Below are 24,370 nucleotides of genomic sequence, written 5' to 3'. Positions count from 1 at the left end.
ATAAAAATGAGAAATAATTATAAAGGAGGGATGAAACTCTGTGGATCAGTAAGGGCAACGAACAAGACTTCATTCTGGTTCGAGCTTTTTCCAAAAATCCACAAAGAACAGTCCCTAAAAAATCATCCCCTGAGCATAACCTATCCAAGCACTTGAATTAAAATCGAATAAAAGTGTGACACAATTACAAAAAGGGGATGAAGCCTCTCTGTGAATTAACCAGTCTTCATTCTGGTTCGATCTTTTTCCAAAAATCCACAAAGAACAGTCCCTAAAAAATCACCCCCTGAGCATAACCTATCCAAGCACTTGAATTAAAATCGAATAAAATTGTGACACAATTACAAAAAGGGGATGAAGCTCTCTGTGTATTAAAGAGGGCAATAAACCACTCTTCATTCTGGTTCGACCTTTTTCCAAAAATCCACAAAGAACAGTCCCTAAAAAATCATCCCCCGAGCACAATCTTTCCAAGCACTTGAATAAAAATCGAATAAAATTGTGACACAATTACAAAAAGAGGGATGAAGCTCTCTGTAAATTAACCATTCTTCATTCTGGTTCGACCTTTTTCCAAAAATCCACAAAGAACAGTCCCTAAAAAATCATCCCCTGAGCACAATCTTTCCAAGCTCTTGAATAAAAATCGAATAAAATTGTGACACAATTACAAAAAGAGGGATGAAGCTCTCTGTGAATTAACCAGTCTTCATTCTGGTTCGAGCTTTTTCCAAAAATCGACAAAGAACAGTCCCTAAAAAATCATCCCCTAAGGCGCAGCTTATCCAAGCAGTCGAGTTAAAACAGAGGAAAAACGTGACACAATTGCAAGAAATAGTTGAAGCGGCCGTGGGTCCCCGTTAGGGCAGCTAGCATAATAAAAGGGCAACAAATTAGTCTTCATTTGGTGTTGTCGTCGGTGAAAAGGATTGCGGCACAAAGCGGTGGTTTGGCTTTCAGGAAAAAGCAAACAACAGCCTTAGTCAACCCTCCTGGTGCTTTCTCTGGAGAGGGATGGAGGGGGTGAGGAAGAGTCAATAGGAAAGCATATTTTGGTCAGCGATTCTGTGGAGAAAAAAAGTAGGGTAGCACGAGAGGGGAACCGGTCTTCCACGACGGTGCTACTGTCCTCTGTACACTGTCATCTTCTTCTTCTTTTTCTTCTTTTACTGTTCTTGTCCTTGGCTAGCCTAATTCGATCGCCATTGGGGCACCGTTTGTGTTTACACAGATCCACAATAGTTCTTCTACACTGTAGGAATTCCTTCTGTTTCGCACGAGTGGATATTTAGACATAATAAAAATTGTACAAGTGAATATGCATTTTCACTTTTAACCCTTTGCCCTCAAAATTGTTTTAAAACTAATTTTACGGAGCACTACACACGCCTATTCTACATTACTTTATTAAAATAACGAAAATGTATCTGTCCAAATTTTTAGCCATTTCGTTTACAATATTTACCCTAAGAAATAAATTTATTGAATTAATTCTCATTCGTGCATTTTTACAATTTTAATAATTGTGAATTAAACATAAGGTCCTGTAAACCTAGTGTTAATTCCAACACCCCAAGACGTTTATTGCCCTGGAATATTTATTTTATACTCGCATTTATAGTACAATATTTACATTTTCAGCAATTTCTTAGGCACAAACACAGTATTATTCGTTTTAAAAATAGTACCCATGGCAATTTTCAGTGGCTGAGTTAACAATCTCAAACACAGTCAATATCTAAAATTAATCAGGCCAATTCATTTCTGCCGCGAAATATCCACAGTCTACTAATGAGTTTCGACACCTGAAAATTCATGTTCAGAGATTTTTATGATTTCTCGACATTGGCGGATGTCGAAGGAAATATTCGTACCACGGTGTTCAGGGACGTGACAAGGGACTCGAAGAAAGGGTTGGAAAATCGAATCAGGTTTCTGCGTCGATGGTTCTTCCCGGGCTCCTTGCACGGACGCTGAAGAAGCAGGCGACAGAAAATCATAATCACCGACAAAAGGCGTCATGCCGTGCAGCCACGTAGACAAGGCGAGCCGCTGCACCCCTTTCTCACGCGACACCTTAGGACACATCCTTCCTCCATGGGGGAAAGTCCATGGGGGGCATCGGTGATTGCTTGATCCGAACACTGTGGATGCTGGCCTGCTTCCTCTTGCACATTCGCTTTTCCGGGGAGGGAAAAATCAGGATAACTTTGTACGTAGTGGTGGCTCTTGATTAGATCATGGATTTTATTATAAAAATCATTAGGTTGATAACAGGACGGTGGAAACCCTCAGAAGAATGATAGTATGTTTAATGGAGGATTGTTTAACCCTCATCCATCCCTCGTGTCAATTTCACGCAATTTTTTTCGCCTCTTAAAGAGTGGAATGTTTATTGCTGTCTTAGCTGTAAAGAATGCCCAAAAATTTCATTTTTATGTTGTCTTACTTTCTTGAAAATAAACCAGTTCAGAAGTGCAGCAATCTATTAATTCTATTAATTCTGTTTATTCTATTAATTCTATTACTTCTATGAATTCTATTAATTCTATTAATTCTATTAATTCTATTAATTCTATTAATTATATTAATTCTATTAATTCTGTTAATTCTGTTAATTCTATTAGTTCTATTAATTCTATTAATTCTATTCTCTTAATTCTATTATATTAATTCTATTATATTAATTTTATTAATTTTATTCTATTAATTCTATTATATTAATTCTATAAATTCTATTATATAAATTCTATTAATTCTACTATATTAATTCTATAAATTCTATTATATAAATTCTATTACTTCTATTGTCTTAATTCTATTAATTCTATTATATAAATTCTATTAATTCTATTATATTAATTCTATAAATTCTATTATATAAATTCTATTAATTCTATTCTCTTAATTCTATTAATTCTATTCTCTTAATTCTATTAATTCTATTCTCCTAATTCTATTATGTTAATTTCAATTCGCTTCTATCGTTTCATCAGCTTCCTATCGAAGATCTTTTCGAGCTAAGAAAATGGAGGATCGACGAGAGCAAACGACGAGCAGAGAGAAAACTATGCGAACCATTTGCAGAATTTCAATGGGCAAATTTTCCCTCCGTATCATCGCGGTCCGGGAGACTGTAAAACAAAGGGGAAAGTTCGAATGGACCACAAGGTTGATTATTTCACCGTGGTAGCATGTCTCGTGGGGCTCGACGGTTGATTGGCCGGCCAGGTTTTCGGTAGCATGACCGCTCCTCCGGGCACCGGTGCATTGTGATGCAAATGCGGACCACGCGTACACGGATCTCTACCCCGAGGCGATATTTTTGCCACTTTATTGCCGTAATTCCATAACGGCACGTCAGGGGCGTCCCTTCGCCTCTGGGCCATGTGATATTCCTTCGAAATTCGACTCGAATTCGCAACCCTCCCAACCCTCTACCCGGCCGTGATTTATTAGAGCCGGCGTCAATTGTGCGCAACTATGTGGCCACCCCTTTAACGCCGCTTTCGTCACTCCCTCCGATCGTTGAATGTTGCTATACCGAGGCTCGAGACGAGCGTGGAACGACCGATTCTACGCGCAGCACTTCCGGCCACAATGCGAGTTTGTTTTTCGCCGTGCCTACTAACTAGACTGCCGATTTTATGCATTTATGACAATATTTAAAGCAGTGGACGTATTAAAGAGATTTAAGGACATCAGCGTATTGGTTTCAACTTATTAAACGAAGAAATAAATTTTTATTTCGCTCCTGCGTCTTGCAATCGATGCAAACGCTTTTTATTTTGCATACAGATCCGCACAATTTATCAATAACCACTCACATAATGTATCAATGACCATTCACAATTTACGAATAAATGGGTACGTACAATTTAGAGACAGATTGGTTTCAATTTATTAAAAGAAAAAATAAATTTTTATTTTGCTCCTGCCATCCATGCAAACCTTTTTTATTTTGCATACAGATCCGCACAATTTATCAATAACCACTCACATAATGTATCAATGACCATTCACAATTTGTGAATAAATGAGTACGTACAATTTAGAGACAGATTGGTTTAAATTTATTAAAAGAAAAAATAAATTTTTATTTTGCTCCTGCCATCCATGCTAACCTTTTTTATTTTGCATACAGATCCGCACAATTTATCAATAACCACTCACACAACTTATCAATGACCATTCACAATTTATGAGTGAATGAGTACGTACAATTTGGAGACTGATTAAAAGATTTTGAGAGTTTCAATTTATTAGTACCAGCTTACTAAAGGAACAAAGAAATTTCGGGGTGGTTCGTTGTAATCGTTACAAACAATTTTTATTTTGCGTGAAAATCCGCAGTCCAGTGATGGCGCGGATCTCTATGCAAAATTAGATGTAAATTATTGAGAAACAGATCTCATTGTCAGTCACCTTAATACTAAACCTACCACGGTCAAAATGACCGGTTGTTTATTTCACAATTCTTGAATTTATGAAAACATTTTCATAGGAAATTCGACTTCTTTATTTAAGAAAAATCGACTTCTTTATTTAAGTACATATTATAATGAAAATCGTTCAAAGTATATTCAATCTTTTCCCTTCTGTAAGACGTTTCACTTTTGTATGTTTTGTGCTTGGTAGGTTTAGTGTTAACACACCCATAAATAAAAATTGAATTTATTTGATATAAATTGGTACATTTTTGGTAAATTGGTACATTTCAAAAAATATTGGAACCTGAATTTTTCTCAAACGCCCTGCTATATTTTTAAAGTTACAAATCGTACTGAATTCGAAAAGATACTACAAACAAGTTAAAAATCGTACTGAATTCGAAAAGATACTACAAACAAGTTAAAAATCGTACTGAATTCGAAAAGATACTACAAACAAGTTAAAAATCGTACTGAATTCGAAAAGATACTACAAACAAGTTAAAAATCGTACTGAATTCGAAAAGATACTACAAACAAGTTAAAAATCGTACCAAGTTTGAAAGTGCTATGAATCTCGAATCTATGGGACGCGCGTTGCATGCGGCAAATCGGCAATTTTTCCTCGGTGCTCCAATTATCCCGTAAATCACGGGTCGAGGTGTCATTGAGCATAGTTGTCGCGCCAAGGGGTGGCGGGATATTTCAACAAGGTCCAACCCGCTCTATAAAATTGTTGCTCGCGTCCGGAGCGGGTCGTGGTAGACAATGGGGCTCGGTGCACCGACAAAAATCACCGGGACGGTTAGGAGAGCGGGAGACAGAGAGAAAGAGACAGACCCTCTTCGAGAACAGTTCGACGCGGAATCGCCGGTGCCAATAATTCGCCGAGTAAATTGCTGGGAAGAGAGCAAAAGGCTTGCACAGAGGCCAATGGAGGAAGCCCCGGTTTCGACGAGGCTTTCGACACGGTCATTTTCCGACCGGTAAATTTCCATACAAACAGCGGCCCGCTGCAGCCTCGCAGCGGGGTTAAAATTAACTGACTTTCGCACCGTTCCACCTCTCTCTCTCTGTCTCTCTCTGCATACGTATCGCCAGTTTAGAGGCTATTACCGCGATCATTAGAGCAACCGTCGCCCGGCGACGCGACGCAGGCGACACCGCTTTGCCACGGGGATCAAATTCGGTTTCCACGCAGGGAGAGAGAGAGAGAGAGAGAGAGAGAGAGAGCAGATTTAATTGCGGCCCCGGACACTATAGGTACTGTAATTTTGTTGCTGGAAACACCGTGACAATGATTTCGGTCCACTGTTCCCGCGGTTAATTGTCCCGCGCGGCGATCGATACTATCGCTGGCGAACACGGCGGAATTGTTGAAAAATAAAGACGAGGTTTGGGGATTTTATTGGCAAGCGAACACGAGGCTGTCTGGAAATTTTTGCCTCGTATAGATTCACTTTCAAGCTGTGAATAAATATTTTTTGTCTTCGTTCTTGTGGTGCGGTTTTTGTATAAAAAAATTCACTGAGAGATCACCTCCCCGGGGGATGTTACTGAATCACTCCCTGTGATCGTAGGTGAGAATTGGGCAATGTTTAGGATTTTATTGCTATGCGAATGGGTAACATAACAGCTTGAAACCTTTCGCGACGTGTAGATGCACTTTTAGACTGTATAAAAGAATTTTTTTTATTAATTTTTGTGATACAGGTTTTGTGTAAGAAATACTAGATAATCTAGTTCCCGTTGAATATAGTTTAGACACTGTATTTGTAATTGTAGCTGAAAGTAGAACAGTTGAGCATTTTATTGCCAGGCGAATAGGAAACGGAATCATGCGAACCATACGGAACCATACTTCTGTATTGCGTCGATTCACTCTCGAACTGCATTAACGCATTTTTTTTAATTACCGTTTATATTATATTTTTATAGAAAAATTGCGCTGGAAGAGGAGTTCCTGTAGAAAGGGTACTAAAGATTTTATACATTTATTATTGTTCAGGGAAGCCACGAGGAAAACTATAAAGCTAGAAAGGTAATGAAATTTAATATTTTGATTGTTAATTCAGACATATATGAGCAACATTAGAGATTTTAGGATCTACGAAACGAGGGAAAGTAAAAAAGAAAAGTCGTTACGATCAATTTTCACCTTTCAGTTCCTGTTTCAATAAACTGCTCTGCTTTTCTGGGATTTTATGGTCTACTGCTGGTTTGGTATTTTTTACTTTCTTTCCCATTCATTCGGACAATGAGCATCTGCTCGATTTTTCGAAAGTGACCGGCAATTAAATTTCGGTGCATTAAAAATTGAGTTTCAACCTTGGAAAAACGGGGGACTTCTGTTACAATAAAACTCTTGGAAAAATTGATTTACTGTCTCGTATACCTTCGGTATTAATATAAAATACTACTCTTCAAAAATTCGATCAACAAAAAATAAAAAATCACATTCCATCGATCAAGAAATACTACTCTTCAAAAATTCGATCAGTAAAAAATAAAAAATCACACATTCCACCGATCAAGAAATACTACTCTTCAAAAATTCGATCAACAAAAAATAAAAAATCACATTCCATCGATCAAGAAATACTACTCTTCAAAAATTCGATCAGTAAAAAATAAAAAATCACACATTCCACCGATCAAGAAATACTACTCTTCAAAAATTCGATCAACAAAAAATAAAAAATCACATTCCATCGATCAAGAAATACTACTCTTCAAAAATTCCATCAGGAAAAAAAAATCACACATTCTACCGATCAAGAAATACTACTCTTCAAAAATTCGATCAGGAAAAAATAAAAAATCACACATTCCACCGATCAAGAAATACTACTCTTCAAAAATTCCATCAGGAAAAAAATCACACATTCTACCGATCAAGAAATACTACTCTTCAAAAATTCGATCAGTAAAAAATAAAAAATCACACATTCCACCGATCAAGGAATACTACTCTTCAAAAATTCTATCAGGAAAAAATAAAAGATCACACATTCCACCGATCAAGAAATACTACGCTTCAAAAATTCGATCAGTAAAAAATAAAAAATCACACATACCACCGATCAAGAAATACTACTCTTCAAAAATTCGATCAGTAAAAAATAAAAAATCACACATTCCACCGATCAAGGAATACTACGCTTCAAAAATTCGATCAGTAAAAAATAAAAAATCACACATTCCACCGATCAAGAAATACTACTCTTCAAAAATTCTATCAGGAAAAAATAAAAGATCACACATTCCACCCATCTAGAAATACTACGCTTCAAAAATTCGATCGAGAAAAAATAAAAAATTACACACCGATCAAGAAATAATTAAAAAAAAAATACAAATTAAATGACAGTAATTTAATAGCGACCAAGAAGAATAATTCTCGCACACTTCACCAAAATGGCAGTCCCTTCAGAATAAAATCCACCACGAACGCGTGAGTCACATCAGACGCACGGCCTCCTCCGGCTCGATACCTTTGATTAACTCGGAACGCTGGTAATGGCGATTAATTAAGGATCTGCCGATTCCGGAAGTATCTCTGCGAAACCGATTCCCACAATTACCTGCGTTGCCCGAGCAGGGCAACAACGTGCCGAATCATCGAGCCACATTGCGCATCCTCGGCATTGTAACAGTAATCCAAGGGTACCTGTTGGTTGCGCGATCATTAGCGTTCTCATCGAGGTGAACAATAACCGGCGCTTCCTTAATTAGCGCCGAATAACGCCTCCGGTTGCGCAATCCCGAAACGTCGCGTTTCAACAAGCAAGTTCACATTCTCATCGCCTTTTTAGAGGACCAAGGTCCTGCATAACTGCAGTCAATGTTCTTCATCAAATTACTTCCATAAAGAAAAAAAAAAATGAATAAAGTCGGTATTCAACATAATTTTTTCTATTTTGTGTGCTTCAAATTTATTCGTGATTTTATTTGACGCTGTTACTGGCATGTATGAGAGCCTGGAGAGTGGCCTTGGAGAGTTGTCCAAGGTTAAAATTAATTATGGGTACTCAATATGAATGACACTAAAATTGACATTAGTACAAAAAGATAAGGAACAAATTTAGAGAATGAATTGCAATAGGAATCGTCGCGGAAAACTGTACACGTTTTTTTTTTCCAAAGGATTATGTTACTAAAAATTAATTATGGGCATCTGTCACGTTGTTAGTTAGCATGAGCTCTGTGTTCACTGAAAACTAACAATTCAAAAAATACTGACGGAAGAAAATTCGGCGGGACTCGCACATGTTTAAATGACAGCGCACATTAAATTGAACAAGGGATGATTAATTGTTTCAAAATTGAATTTTTGAAATAAAATTCTTTGCCGATTTATTTGCAGTCCAGACAGAGGATACACGTTTCTCTCAAGTATTCCGTTACAGAAGCACAGCATTAAATGTTGTCTAGCCAGGTTCGGAGCACTATGCTACCCTCTTCGCTAATGGATCGACGGCGGGATCGTTGATCGATCGTCGAGGATCGTCGAAATGAAAGGCGAGCCCCGTCTGGGAGGGAAAAATCGACGGGTGTCGTTGAAAGGTTTCGCGTTACCGTGTTCTGCCCGCATGCTGCACACCCCCATGGCTTCCATCATGGCGTCGACGTCTACCTATGCGAACCTATGCGAACAGCCTGCTGAACAACGTCTTTGATAAAAACTGTTGCGTCGCCGGGATGGCCGCAACGTGAATCGTTCGAACAGAAACGGATCGTTCTTATTCCGCCGGCTTGTCAACTGGCTGACAAAAGATTCGCAACGCTGCGTGATTGCAGCCTGCTGCACGTTGCCGCCGGTGGTTAATGACGAGTGACTCGGCGCGATGACGTTGGACAGATGGTGGTCGGGGTGTGACGTCGCGAACCATGAAGAACCAAGAGAATCTTGGGCAGAAAATTTGCACATTTTCTGGATGGGACGCGAGGAATTTTAACGCGGCCATGACGGTGTTTTTTTTTTGAGGTTACTACCCTCGTTCATCCCTCTCGAATGAAATTCATACGGGGTTCTTTCGTGTGCACGGGGCTAATGAATTTGGAAATGTTGGGTAAACTGTGTTTTGCATAATTATTTTTCGACGGTGTGAACTGTGTAGGATATTGGTTTGTGTTTCAACCCCCTACAACCCTCTTTGAATTTTCTCTATTTAATTGATGCGAGGTGTAAACGTGTACAGCACCGGGGGTAATGAATTTGGAAATGTGGGGTAAACTGTGTGTTGCATAATTATTTTCCGACGGTGTGAACTGTGTAGGATATTGGTTTGTGTTTCAACCCTCTACAACCCTCTTGGAATTTTCTCTATTAAGTCCATGCGAGGTCTAAACGTGTACAGCACTGGGGGTAATGAATTTGGAAATGTGAGGTAAGCTGTGCGTTGCATAATTATTTTTTGCGGGTGTGAACTGTGTAGTTTATTGATATTTTTGGTTGGTTTTTGTTCCAACCCTCCTGCAACCCTCTATCAATTTCCCCTATTTAATTCTTGCGAGGTCTAAACGTGCACAGTACTGGGGGTAATGAATTTAGAAAGATAGTGTAATCTGTTATTTTAGTATTTTTTGATAATCTGAGCAGTGCCTGAATTTGTAGACATTTTGGGGTCAAGAATTTAGAAAAATAGTACACACTATTATTTCATTATTTTTGAACAATCTGAACAGTAACTGAATTTGTAGACATTTTGGGGTAATGAATTTAGAATGATAGTGTAAACTATTATTTCATTATTTTTGGACAATCTGAACAGTAACTGAGTTTATAGCCATTTTGCAGAAGCCACTTTTGAGCAAGTGAAACACTCCTGTAAGTTGTACATGAATTTTATTTTGATGTATGATTACTAAACTGCAAATAAAAGTGTGTAAATACAGCACACAATAGTATATATTAGAAGAATTTAAAAAATACTGTCTCATTATATGTGACTTATTAAGATGATTAAGAATGGCAGTAATTTTGAAGCACAGAAATGTACGTACAAGATGTTCCTTGGAGCATATGGTGGTAGAAAAATGTTTTTCGTGTCAACACATCTGACATGTGTGTTTAAAAAATCCTCCCCTAGGACTTTCAGAGTTACTATTTATTTTTCTCTTTCTACACGAGATAAATTCACAGGTTCCATTTTGCTTTTCTGTCTCCAGTTGCCTTTAAATAGAACGTAGAAGCGGAAACGACCTGAAACAATTCTGTCAAAAACCACCCCTTAATCAAATTGTTTTGGCTCGTAGATATTCAGTTTCCTGTAACCAATGACAAGCTTCAAAGCAAGCCTTCCCAATTGAACTGTAAGCGTGCAATAAATCTTTCAATTAATTTAGCAGAAATTTGTACACTACTGGGAAATTGTTATTCTCCTTGTTTTCCAATATTGAACACAATGAGATGATCGAGGACTACCTAAATCCTCCATCTAACACGTTAAATGACATAAATCAATATCATCGATTCTTACAAAATCAGTGTAATTTAATTAATGAATCCGAAACTAGACATTTAACGCTTTGCAGTCGGCGGTATTTTCATTCTAAAACTAAATTTTTCTTCCGTCTCAGAATATTTTCATTTTATTCACACGAAACTGATCCGATTTCCACATATAATATTTAAATGTTTAGTGATCTATTAAATACAAATTTTGTAATGTAACAAATATTTTGTAATACTTCTTATAATTTCCTTGAAATAATGCCACAACAATTTCTAGTGGTGTTTCAGAGTTAAAACGTATTACAGGGGATGCTGTCTTAACCCTTTCGAATTCTAAAGATCTTAATAAAATTCGGTTCACCTGGATATGTGACAATAAAAACGAATTTCCAAACCTAGTAAAAAATCACTGTCAGTCACACGTGGCTGACGTGCCAGTTAACGTGTCAACACTTTGACTGCCAAACTGGAAACCTAAAAAATTCCATAAAATCAAACTAAGTTATTTCATGAAATAAAAATGGAAAAAATTAAATGTATGATACTGAATAATAGTCCTCCAACTTTCTTGCATTTTACAGATCCTAATCGATACGATGAAAATTCGTCTTGAAAGCTGGACAAATAATTCCGTCACCCACATATGGCAGACATGTCCGTCAACGTGTTACCGTTTCATAAGATTCACATGGCTTCTTAAAAATATTTATATCGAAGCCTAATCGATCCCCGCCGAAAATACAGTCAACGGAACGGGGGCAGCACAGCGAGTAGAAATTAGTGGAAATAATTAGCCGACCCCTGCGGGGTCAGAGCAGCCCTTAAACAAAGCCAGCCCGCCAGATGTCCAGTGTTTCGACGATTTCTCAGATACAGTAAAATTTCTAGCAAAATTCCGCTGTTGGCAGCTGTTGCTGGCGGGCCACTCGTTCGCCGCACGTGAGCACGGCAGGACCTTTGTGCCATTGTTTCGCCGGCATAATGCACTCGAATTGTGCGCGACAGCCACACCAGTCGGAGCAAGACAGCTAAAGAGCATGTAGAACCAGAGAGAGAGAGAGAGAGAGAAACTGCGAAGCTTGAGGAGAAGAACAAGAAGACCAGAGAGGAGAGAGAAAAAAAAAGAGGGAATCGGTTCGGTCACACGATCGATCGCGAGGAAAAGAAAAGCCCTCTCGACTCGAGCCGGCGACGAGTGCACTCGGGGAAAGTTGAATCGGAACCCGGAGAGAGGAGGGAAAAAGCGTAGGAACGTTTGACAGATGTCGTCTCGCCGCAAGATGGCTCCTTGTTCGAAAGCACCCTCCGCCTTTCGCTCGAGAAACAATAACAAACACTCGCATACTCCTCTGCGCCGGTCTCGATTCACCTCGCGAATTAAAAACGAATTTTCTACCTCGCTGAAAATCCATCAGATTCTCATAACTGTCGGCAAGCGCAGGGAATTCTCGATATATGTCACCAACACGGGTCTTCTCAGCGTCTTGTATCGTCCAGGAGACGTAACCGTGTTGTGTTTACACTCGGCGTCCGAGGACTCTCGAGCTCAGTGGGGATAATCCCGCGACGGTTATCGTCCAGGCTTCGGCGACATATATCGAGACAACACTGTATTGCTGTCGGGTAGTAGAATTTTTCGACAGAATGTTGGAAACTGGGAAGTGAGGCTGACTCAGGTGAAATTGGTGTAGTTTGCTTAATTATGTTTTTCGATGGGCAAGAGTTGGCCTAAATCTGAGTGCGCAGTGTTGAAGAGTGGCCTTTCTACTGTGTATATGAAAAATATTAAGAGGACAGCTGCATTTTAAACGTTCAAAAAATATTTATTCCTGAACCCTTATTTTTCTCGACTTTTTCCTATATAATTTCATGTGAAAAAATTTCCCAATAAATATACACGTCTTCTATTATTTAGAAGAATATTATTATTATTTCTTCTAAAGTTTTCTGAAGCAAACGATCAGCCAAGCAACGTTTGTGAGCACAATCTATCCACTGTTTTAACCCTTTGCACTCGAGTGGTGACTCTGAAGCGCCACTGAAAATTGTTGTGGCATTACTTCAAAGAAGTTACGAAAAATATTAGAAAATATTTATTACACTACAAAATTTGTATTCAATAGATCACTAAACATTTAAGTATCATATGTGGAAACCGGATCAGTTTCGTACGAACAAAAACTAAATAAAATATTCTAAAATGAATAAAATATTCTAAGACGGAAGAAAAATTTCGTTTTAGAATTAAAATAGCGCCGAGTGCAAAGGGTTAAAAACGTCCGCGAGCCAGAAGCGACGACAACAAAGAAACACGGTCTATCGGGGAATTCTAGAATCCCGTGGGCTTTGAAATTTTGGAAACGCGGGTAAAGGGTTCCGAAGTGGCGGAAATGAAATGGCGCTTGCGGAACGATTGCGGAAAGCTTTCGGAGCGGCCGTTCCCGATACCGTTCCGACAGAGACGCGGCCTGTTCGCCTCGGTATCATCGTAACGCAACAGTAACGCAATTATCGCGCTCCCGGAACACGGTCTCTCGAATCCTCCCGGCTCCGCTCGGCTTCAGCTCCCGCGTCCTTTGATCTCGGGCCCCGCTTTTTTCCTCGGACGCACTTTGTTCGGGACTTTATCCGTGTGTCCGTGGGCGTTCGGAAGAGAGCAGATAGCAGAAAAGGAAGACGACGAGGCGGGCGAAGGAAGGCGCGAAGCGCGGGAGCAGAAGACAGAGGAAGCATTCATGGAACAACGACACGTGTTTCCTCGCGATCAACCACCCCCTCCCCCGCCCCTCCCACGATTCTCCTCCGTCGCCCGGAGAGTGTCCGCCGGGAAACTTGGTTAATTGCACGCGAAATTTATCCGTTAACGAACCGGGAACGCTCGTGTCGCGATTAGCATCGTGGGAAAGCCTTCGTTCTTTATTCGTTTCGGTCATAGATCTTTGGTGTGAAAGTCTTCGAAGACCGACAGTATTTCGGAATTAATTTCAGGAAAACGATTGGGGCCAATGGATTGAAATTTTGTATGTTTGTTTATACGTGCTCTATCTAATAGCACAAATTTTTGTGAGACGTTCCGGGAAAAATTATGACCGTTATTAATACGTACACAGGTCACCCGATTCGACATGTTACTTATCGCGATGGGATTTATATATTTATTAATAACTCCTACAATTGTTTATAGAATGTCTTAGAAAAATTCATGCTATTACGCGGAGTATGTGCAAATACAGGTAAAAAGTTTCAGCTCAGTGGGTTCAATCGTTCTATCGAAATTAATTCCAAAATTAAGAAAGAAGAAGCATACCTGTTACTAACTTCTACGATTTCTAAAAAAATGTCATATAAATTTGTGTTAATGTCTGTTAATAGAATGTCTTAGAAAAATTCGTGCTATTACATCAAGTATGTGCAAATACAGGTAAAAAATTTCAACTCAGTGGGTTCAATCGTTCTATCGAAATTAATTCCGAAATATCGCCTAGATCATCTGACGAAAAAGCATACCTGTTACTAACTTCTACGATTTTTACAAAAATGTCATTTTGTGCTAATGTCTGCTAATAGAATGTCTTAGAGAAATTCATGCTATTACATCAAGTATGTGCAAATACGGTTAAAAAATTTCAGCTCAGTGGGTTCGATCCATTTTTTGTAATTAATTCTCCAATTTCGTCCAAATCGTGTCTCGAAAAGGCTGTCTAATTAGGTGACCTGCGTGCTTATTGATAACTAGACTGCGGATTTTATGCATTTATGACAAAAACGGGTAACCACAATTTAAAGCAGTTGACATGTTAGAAAGATTTAAGGATGTCAGCGTATTGGTCTCAATTTAATAAAGTAATTAACACTTTGAACGCCCAACTAGAAACCCCAAAAATTCCATAAAATCAAAGTAAGTTATTTAATGAAATAAAAATTGCAAAAAATTAAATGTATGGTACCGAGTAATCCTCCAACTTTCTTGCATGTTACAGATCCTAATCAAGTTTAGTACAATGAATATATCAACGTAAAAATTCATTTAAAAACCTGCACAAATAATTCCGTCACCCACATATACGCGGCGACGAACGTGTTAAAGGAAGAAATGAATTTTTATTTCGCAATGGATGCAAACACTTTTTATTTTGCATAAAGATCCGCAGTCTATTGATAATTAAAAATTTGCTCGATGCTTTCTATTGTTTCAGATATGTATGAACGTAAAATTTGAAGTTGTTAAGTCCAACAATTTTCCCAAAATTAATTCCCGAGTACCGAACCCGCTGAAAACCTCCCCTGAAGAGAAACAAAAATCTCCCACCGATATCGATCGAGCAACGGACCTCGGCCTCGCCACGAGAGGTCCTCGAGGACCAAGGAAGCCGGGAAAAAACGTTCCGGCAGGATCGGAGCAGTCGTCTAATGGCGATCGAACAGGACTCCTGCGCTGGTCCCTTTCGGATCTTGATAATTTCCTGGGTAAACAGTGGCATTGTCCTGCTGCGTGTCCTTTGTCGCCCTTCCGGGGAGACTTGTCCTTTGTGATCGAGCCTCGTCGATCATCCCAGCTATCGTTCACCTATTTGTTCGAACGACCGTTGCTACAGCAGCTTCTAAATGCTAAACGATCCCCCGGCAAGTTGTCCTCCGCTAATTCTTCCGACGAGTCATCGAGTCTCGATCCATTACGTGCCTGTTGAACTTAGGGTTGCAGTTCTTCGGGTTTTTTTCCTAGCGTCTGCAGGCTGGAAAATTTGCCCGGAGAAAGTATTGGACGAATCGATGGGCTTCTTTCTCCGGTTTCCATCGGGTTTCCCTCTCCCCCTTTGTTCGCGCGTCATCTTGCTCGTTCGCCGCCACGTCATTTTCTTCGTTTCCGAATCCCCGACACGTTCTACGAGCAGAAGGGTGAAGACCGAATGTTTTCCGTGAGTCACCGTCTATTCACGGCCCTGCTTTTCCCCGGTTCGGATAAAAATCCACAGTGTATAAATAGATAACGGCGATTAATCGCGTCTCAGCCGGAACGCCTCGCCGGAAATCAAGCAGATTTCCGCGTAAACGCGAGCGTACCCGAGCGCTCGGCGAAATTAAATGTCTCGGATCGATCTGGCGCTATCGATCGGCGCCTTCCGATGAACTCTGGATCGTCTTTCAAACGCCCAAACTGCTGGCTGATTTATTGAAAAATTTAGAATGACGCAAACTGCACTGAACGTGAGATATTTATTTTGCGAACATTGCTAACTCAACATTGAAGCATGTGTACTGAAATTTTATTGCAGAAATTTTGGTTTTATTTGACATTTTATTTAAGTTTAACTTTGAGACATTAACACAAATTTGTAGGACATTTTTTTTTAAATTGTAGAAGTTCGAGTATGCTTTTTCTTCGGATGGTCTAGACGATGTTTGGGAATTAATTTCGAAAAAACTATTGAACCCACTGAGCTGAAATTTTTTACCCGTATTTGCACATACTTGATGTAATAGCATGAATTTTTCTAAAACATTCTATTAACAGACATTAACACAAATTTATATGACATTTTTTTAGAAACCGTAGAAGCTAGTAGCAGGTATGCTTATTCGTCGGATGGTCTAGACGCGGTTTGGGAATTAATTTCGAAAAAACTATTGAACCCACTGAGCTGAAATTTTTTACCCGTATTTGCACATACTTCGCGCAATATCACGAATTTTTCTAAGACATTCTATTAACAATTGTAGGAGTTATTAATAAATATATAACTCCTATCGTGTTCAATAACATGTCGAATCAGGTGACCTGTGTATGTATCAATAACTCCCAGATTTTTATATAAAATGTCTTGCAAAAATTTGTGACACTACTTCAAATGTCTGTAATTACATAGGCCCAACTTGAGTTCACTAGGATTTTAATTTTTTCGGATTGCTTCGATCGTGTAAGGGAAGTTTTACTCGTGTATCAAGTTCAACAAAATGGCAACTGCGACGCGGTTCGAGGAACGTTCACTCGGAAGAATGGTTTTAATATCGTTAGCCTGGTTCGACGAGAGGATAGGTTTACCAAGACTTCTTCTCCCTGGCGATTGTCATTCCCGATTGTTCCTCTTCGACGTCGTTGTCGAAGCTGTGCAACAATGGCCTTTGTCACGGCACGAACAATCCGACGGTGTTTATCGGAGAATTTTCCAGTCGGAAAACATTTCACCGGACGGATCAATGGGGAAACAGAAGTATTGTGCGGATTTGCATGTCGCTAACAACTATTTTTAGGTGAAATTGTTTTCTCCGCTGTGCCTGCAGCGCATCGATGTGTTCCACTTCGCGCACAATATTTTTTCAAATAAATGGAGCCCTTCGAATCAATATCTGACACACAATATGCTTTTAAATAAATGGAACCCTTAGAATTTATATCTGACACACAATATTATGGAACACAATATTTTTTTAAATAAATGGAACCGTTGGAATCAATATTTGACACACCATATTATGGCACACAATATTTTTTTAGATAAATGGAACCCCGAAATCAATATCTGACACACAATATTATGGCACGCAATATTTTGTTTTAATAAATGGAACCTTTAGAATCAATATCTGACACATAATGTTATGGCACACGATATTTTTTTAAATAAATGGAACCGTTGGAATCAATATTTGACACACAATATTATGGCACACAATATTTTTTTAGATAAATGGAACCCCGAAATCAATATCTGACACACAATATTATGGCACGCAATATTTTGTTTTAATAAATGGAACCTTTAGAATCAATATCTGACACATAATGTTATGGCACACGATATTTTTTTAAATAAATGGAACCCCGAAATCAATATCTGACACACAATATTATGGCACGCAATATTTTGTTTTAATAAATGGAACCTTTAGAATCAATATCTGACACATAACGTTATGGCACACGATATTTTTTTAAATAAATAGGACCCTTAGAATCAATATCTGACACACAATATTTTTTTAAATAAATGGAACCCTTAGAATCAGTATCTGACACACAATATATTTTTAAATAAATGGAACCCTTGGAATCAATATCTGAGGCTTCCAGAAAAATCGAAGGAGACTTTACTAAAAATTAAACATCGCCATTTCCTTCGATAATTCTCTACCGTATTGTTTATAGTTTCATTACTTCGTCTCTGTTTATTTCATTTTATTACTGCTGTTTATTTCGTTTAATTACTGCTGTTTGTTTCATAATTGAGTTTTCTCTTATATTCCTTTGTTGTGCAAACGAACTAGTTAAGTTAATACCGTCAATTTATATAGAATCTGGAGATATCCGTACAGGGTCTATTAAAATGAAAAATAAATTGCCTCTGTCAGTAATATTCTATACATTAAATTAACAAGAAGTCGGCGTTTAATTAAGAGAATATGTTGGTTGCACATTTATCACATGGATTTATAATCGTCATAGATAAATATTGTATTTCATGATCTCATGCACACCGGATTATGTGCAGTATTTTCTGCGTTAGATCGGAAGGAAGCTAACGGTAACAATTTATCTGCACTAACTAGACTATAACGTAATGATACTATTAAATAAATGCATGGATCTCCGTAACGAAAAGTATAACGAATACAATAGAAATTTCTCGAATACAACGAACTGCTTATCAAGCCTTCGCGAAACTTTAAGACGAATAGATCAAGTAATCAGCCTAATCAAATTGACTGAACTACAACTTAATACTACCACTACTACTACTACTACTAATACTACTTCTACTTAATTGAAATTATTGGTAAAAGACGAATAAAATGATGAAAAGTCTAAGGAATACAAAATCTATCTAACAAATAAAATAAAATATAAAAAATAATAAGATTGTAATAAAATTGATCACAAAAATTATTTTCGAGGTGCAAAGAATTCTGCTATTATTCTTTCACCAACGTGAAATAATCGAAGCGTGAATGGTGAAGTGTAAGGATGAATCAAGGATCGTCCGAGCAACGGTAGATCGAAGATCGTTACCGGAAGCTGTTGCAGATCTGGTCGGTGCAAGGTGTCTCACGGACGAAGATCGAGGGAAGGAAAAAATAAAATACACAAGAGCCGAGTATGGTTGCGAGGGACATACGCGAACAGGGGATGAAAAGCGGGATGATAATAAATGACTAGCTCGAAGACGAGCGCTCGATTCACATGACAAGATTGATGAGCGATGCGAAGGGGATGGTTGGCCAGTTCCTCTCTTTCTCTCTTTCTCTCTCTCTCGCTCTCTCTCTCTCTCTCTCTCTTTTTCTCTCCTAACGACGCCCCTCCTCGCATATTTTAATCCCCGAATCGACGGGGGAACAGGATCATAGAGATACATACTTGCGTTTTGTATAGTGTCTCGGTGAAACGAGCTCGGGATTCAAATCGTTCGAAGCCGTGCGCCGATAATTAATGAGCGCCGCCGTTCCTTCCGCCTTAATCGGCCCGCGGAATAATGAATCCTTGAGCGTGGCTGCCGGATCGAATACATTATCTGCGATGCGGATTTTTATGCAAATATAACGTTTTATAGGCGGCTTTTAATCGAGGGTTACGGGCTCGCTCGGTTTTCACAACCGACCATTTTATTATAATTCCTCGTGTTTACAAACTTTCCTATTTAATGAACAGCAATTTTCGTATGATCTTAGGATGTTCAGTAAAATAAAAATTTCTAACGGTGTACCAGGCTAGAGATTGTAAGATAAAAATTGATAACAATGCTTTACATCAGTGGTAATCAAGTAAAAGGTTCTAAAGAAGTTTCATATTAGGGGTAGTCAAATAAAAATATTATCAAAGTTGTCCGACACTAGGGGTAGTTGAATAAAAATTTCTAGCAATGTTCCAGGCTACAGACAGTAAAATAAAAATGGATAACAATGCTTTACATCAGTGGTAATCAAGTAAAAGGTTCTAAAGAAGTTTCATATTAGGGGTAGTCAAATAAAAATATTATCAAAGTTGTCCGACACTAGGGGTAGTTGAATAAAAATTTCTAGCAATGTTCCAGGCTACAGATAGTAAAATAAAAATTGATAACAATGCTTTACATCAGTGGTAATCAAGTAAAAAATTCTAAAGATGCTTCATGCTAGGGGTAGTCAAATAAAAATATTGTCAAAGTCGTCTGACACTAGGGGTAGTAAAGTAAAAATTTCTGACAGTGTATCAAACTATACAAAATAAAATAAAAATTACAAGCAATGCTCCAGACCATGTGTGATCAAACTAAAATTATTAAAAAAGTCTGACACTAAGGGTAGAAGAGTAAAAATTTTTAACAGTGTGTCACACGTATTAAACACAGTGAAACAAAAATTTCTAACAGTGTTCAAGACTGGGAGTAATTAAATAAAAAATTCTGATACTGTACCAAACTATACAAAATAAAATAAAAATGACCTAAATGCTCCAGACCAGTGTTTCACACGTATTAAAGACAGTGAAATAAAAATTTCCAACAGTGCATCGGGCCGGAGGTAATACCCCTCACAAATTACGGCAGTACGAAAAATCGGAAAATTCTAATGACACTTTAGGCTTGCTTCCCAAGTCACATTCTCCGTGGTGACCCAAGAACTGACCTCCTGGACAATCTCCATCCGGTCGATTTATTCCCAAACACGGAGGATTGGTCTGCGAGTCTCGGGTCAAAGGCGCGTGACCCGTGAAAATCGTTGAAAACTGGAAAAGCTTTCTGGAAAGTGAGAAAGGAAGGTTCACCCTCGATCCAAAAACCGGGGTGGGGATGGCGAAAACGATCTTTCCAGGCGACCGGATTCTCCGTGGTGGAAGTGGTTGTCGTCCCCCTTCTCGACTATACCAAACTTAGGCCTCTTCTGTTCGACTTTGCTGCTCCATTGTGTTTTAGGGATTCAGAAAAGTCGAATCCGTTAGAGCTCTCGAGGAGCGCCTCGCTCGGGCGACTTGTGTGGGGCTGTCGTGTTTTTCCCCGGTAGCCTAATAGCCAAAAAACAGTGGGATCCATTACGGGAATCGTGATACAGAGAGAGGGTTCGGGATCAGGATTTTCCAGGCGGCGTGAACACGCCGGCAAAAACAGACGGGGATCCCCTCTAGAACGTCCCCTAACGGGTCCCGGCGTGTAATTACCACTAACGAACCGTTTGTTTCGACCGACGAGACGCACGGTGACTCGCAGGTGTGCCTGCAGTGCTGCCAGGAGCCCGGCGCCTAACCGCGGTTGCATAATAAGCTGACTCGAGTCGTCCCGAGCGGTGCCATTCCGCGGGCAAACGGGAATCTCGAGGCAATTGCTCGTTAACCAGACCGATAACGATATTACTCGCAATCGGAGTGATCCAAAGCTGAAAGATCGACTTGCCGTACAGGCCGGCTCAAATGATCGAGCTCGATCATGGCTCTGTCGTTTGCGAAATGCGGAAAACGATCCACCACGTACTATTTTGTTAGAAGTTCAGTCCTGTTCGAGCACGATGTGGCCAATTTTTCATGATTACGACTGTGATTATTTTTTTTAATACACTTTCCTTTTTTTTAAATGATATTTTACGTTTTATATTTGACCTGCAATGGGTCCATTTATTTGTATACATTTTTACCTGTATTTGCACATGATGTAATAGCATGCATTTTTTCTAAGACATTCTATTAACAGACATTAACATAAATTTAGGTGACATTTTTTAAAAAATCTGAGCTGAAATACCTTACCTGTATTCGATTTTATATTTGACTTGCAACGAGTCCATTTTTTCCATTTACTTTTATACATTTCTAACGAATATTATATGATTTCATTGCAGTTACAGTGAGTTCTCGATATATGTCAACAACACGGGTCTTGCCAGCGTCATGTATCGTACAGGAGACATAACCGAGCCGTGTTGTGTTTACACTCCTCGGAGTTCAAGGCCTCTCGAGATTCGTGAGCCCCCACGGGGTATACTCCGCGGTAGTGGGGATAATTCCGCGACGTTTATCGTCCAGACCTTGGCGACATATACAGAGAAATCACTGTACAGTTATTGTAAATGCACTTCTTTTTTAGAGACATTTCACAATTTATTTGTGTGCACGTTTGATGAACTTAAAGTGACCCCATGGCAATTGTGACGCCATGATGATTGTACTTGCAGATGCATTCCTTTGGCGATATTATTCAGTTCATTTTTGTATATTTCTAGTGCAATTTTATATGTGCAATATACATTTTGTAAGTGCTACAAGTTCATATTTTGTTGATGAACACAAAATACAAATATACAAATTATGTGATATCTGATTTCTTTTTTTTTTTTTGTAATTGGACTGACACCGCTTTCAAAATCAACGGTCCATTCAGTGACATTTTAAAATCCATTTTTGTGCACACTTGATGACCTTGCAACGAGCCCATTGCATTTATGATTGTCTTTGAAGATGCACTCTTTTTTTCCGGACATTTTGCCATTCATTTTTATGCAATTCTAGTGCATTTTCAATGATTTAATTGCAATTGCAATCAATTTTGTAGATGCACTCTTTTTTCCGGACATTTTTCCATTCATTTTTATGCAATTCTAGTGCATTTTCAATGATTTAATTGCAATTGCAATCAATTTTGTAGATGCACTCTTTTTTCCGGACATTTTTCCATTCATTTTTATGCAATTCTAGTGCATTTTCAATGATTTCGTTGCAATTGCAATCAATTTTGTAGATGCACTTTCATCTAACGTCACTGTATAATAAATTCGAGGAGGTACATGTAGTATGTGTCCCGGATGTTTGAACCAGTCTGTAGATCAGGCGAATTTCCTGGCCGCGGCGGTTTCGAAACAGACAACCATGTTGTCGATGGAAGTTATGGGGTTCCCTGGAAAAGACATCGTTTTCACCGCGAGCCACGATCGCCGGGTTGACGCAAGGGGTTTTCTGATTGGAGTGCAACGCGGAGCCAGGCGGAACTGATAACCACTGATGCATTACTGTTGCGAGAAAATTTATTCCGTCGTTGGTTCACGTGTGCGGCAACGTTACGAAATTTCCCGCGCGGACCAATGATCGCTGATAGATCATTACCGCGCGCGTGACGTACGCGTGTAATTAGTAACAATGATGATTTCGTTGCGCGATACGCAACGCTGTCGCAGATGCTAAACCCCCGTACGAATTTAAAATCAGCGAACGGTGAAACAACGATTAGCGAAAATATGATGTAAATAAATTATTAACAAGTCCCGTGAACGGGAACAATTACGGCGGAAATGAAATCAAATTAGTGTGGCGTACACGGGGACCCGAATAACGAGCGACTTTATCGACTCAGATCGAAATTAGGCGATTTTTATCAATTTATTTTGTGAGTGTATTTTGCGAATTTATTTTCCGAATTTATTTTATGGACGTATGTTATGCATTTATGTTTTTAATTTGTTTCGAGGAATTTATTTGACGAACTTATTTTATAAATGTATTTTGTACATTAATTATATGAATTTATTTTACGGATGTATTTTATGCATTTATGTGTTTAATTTGTTTCGGGAATTTATTTGACGAACTTATTCTATAAATGCATTTTATACATCAATTTTATGAATTTATTTTATACATCAATTTTATGAATGTATTTCACGCATTTATTATTTCAATTTATTTTACGAGTGCATTTTGCCAGGGGGCTTTGAAACATCATTAAAATTCACAAAACAGTTGTCCAAAAAGTGACACTGTTTTATTCAAACCAAAAAGTAGGGACCATATTTTTAATTTAAAACATATTGCCTAAATATCGAAATGAATCTACCAAAATGAGAGACAATAAATAATAAAAAAAAAAACTAATAAAAATAATAAATAAATCGATGCCTAACGTACTAAAAAAAAATATGAAAAACTGAAAAATTGATTTGATATCGAAATGTATCTACCAAAATAAGATATAATAAATAATACAAAAATAATGATAAAAATAATAAATAAATCGATGCCTAACGTCCTAAAAAAAAATATGAAAAACTGAAAAATTGATTTGATATCGAAATGAATGTACCAAAATAAGATACAACAAATAATACAAAAATAATAATCGAAATAATAAATAAATCGATGCCTAACGTCCTAAAAAAAAATATGAAAAGCTGAAAAATTGATTTGATATCGAAATGAATGTACCAAAATAAGATACAACAAATAATACAAAAATAATAATCAAAATAATAAATAAATCGATGCCTAACGTCCTAAAAAGAAATATGAAAAACTGAAAAATTGATTTGATATCGAAATGTATCTACCAAAATAAGATATAATAAATAATACAAAAATAATGATAAAAATAATAAATAAATCGATGCCTAACGTCCTCAAAAAAAATATGAAAAACTGAAAAATTGATTTGATATAGAAATGAATGTACCAAAATAAGATACAATAAATAACACAAAAATAATAATAAAAATAATAAATAAATCAACGCCTAACGTCCTAAAAGAAAATATGAAA

General features: G+C 38.1%; 1 protein-coding gene and 1 long non-coding RNA gene across 2 annotated transcripts in view; both read left to right on the top strand.

Moving 5' to 3' along the window:
• Window positions 1-24,370, top strand: part of LOC143360266 (uncharacterized) — a 99,662-nt gene that overhangs the window by 55,292 nt on the left and 20,000 nt on the right. The window lies entirely within an intron of this gene.
• LOC143361319 (uncharacterized) lies at window positions 5,671-11,195 on the top strand. The gene is made up of 3 exons (XR_013083438.1): window positions 5,671-5,693; window positions 6,369-6,471; window positions 11,165-11,195. It is a non-coding gene; the product is annotated as an uncharacterized LOC143361319 (long non-coding RNA).

The sequence above is a fragment of the Halictus rubicundus genome, chromosome 1 (assembly GCF_050948215.1).
Source record: "Halictus rubicundus isolate RS-2024b chromosome 1, iyHalRubi1_principal, whole genome shotgun sequence".
Taxonomy (NCBI): Eukaryota; Metazoa; Arthropoda; class Insecta; order Hymenoptera; family Halictidae; genus Halictus; species Halictus rubicundus.
Note: the sequence above shows the minus strand (reverse complement) of the source record. Positions and strands in the feature narration are given on the sequence as shown.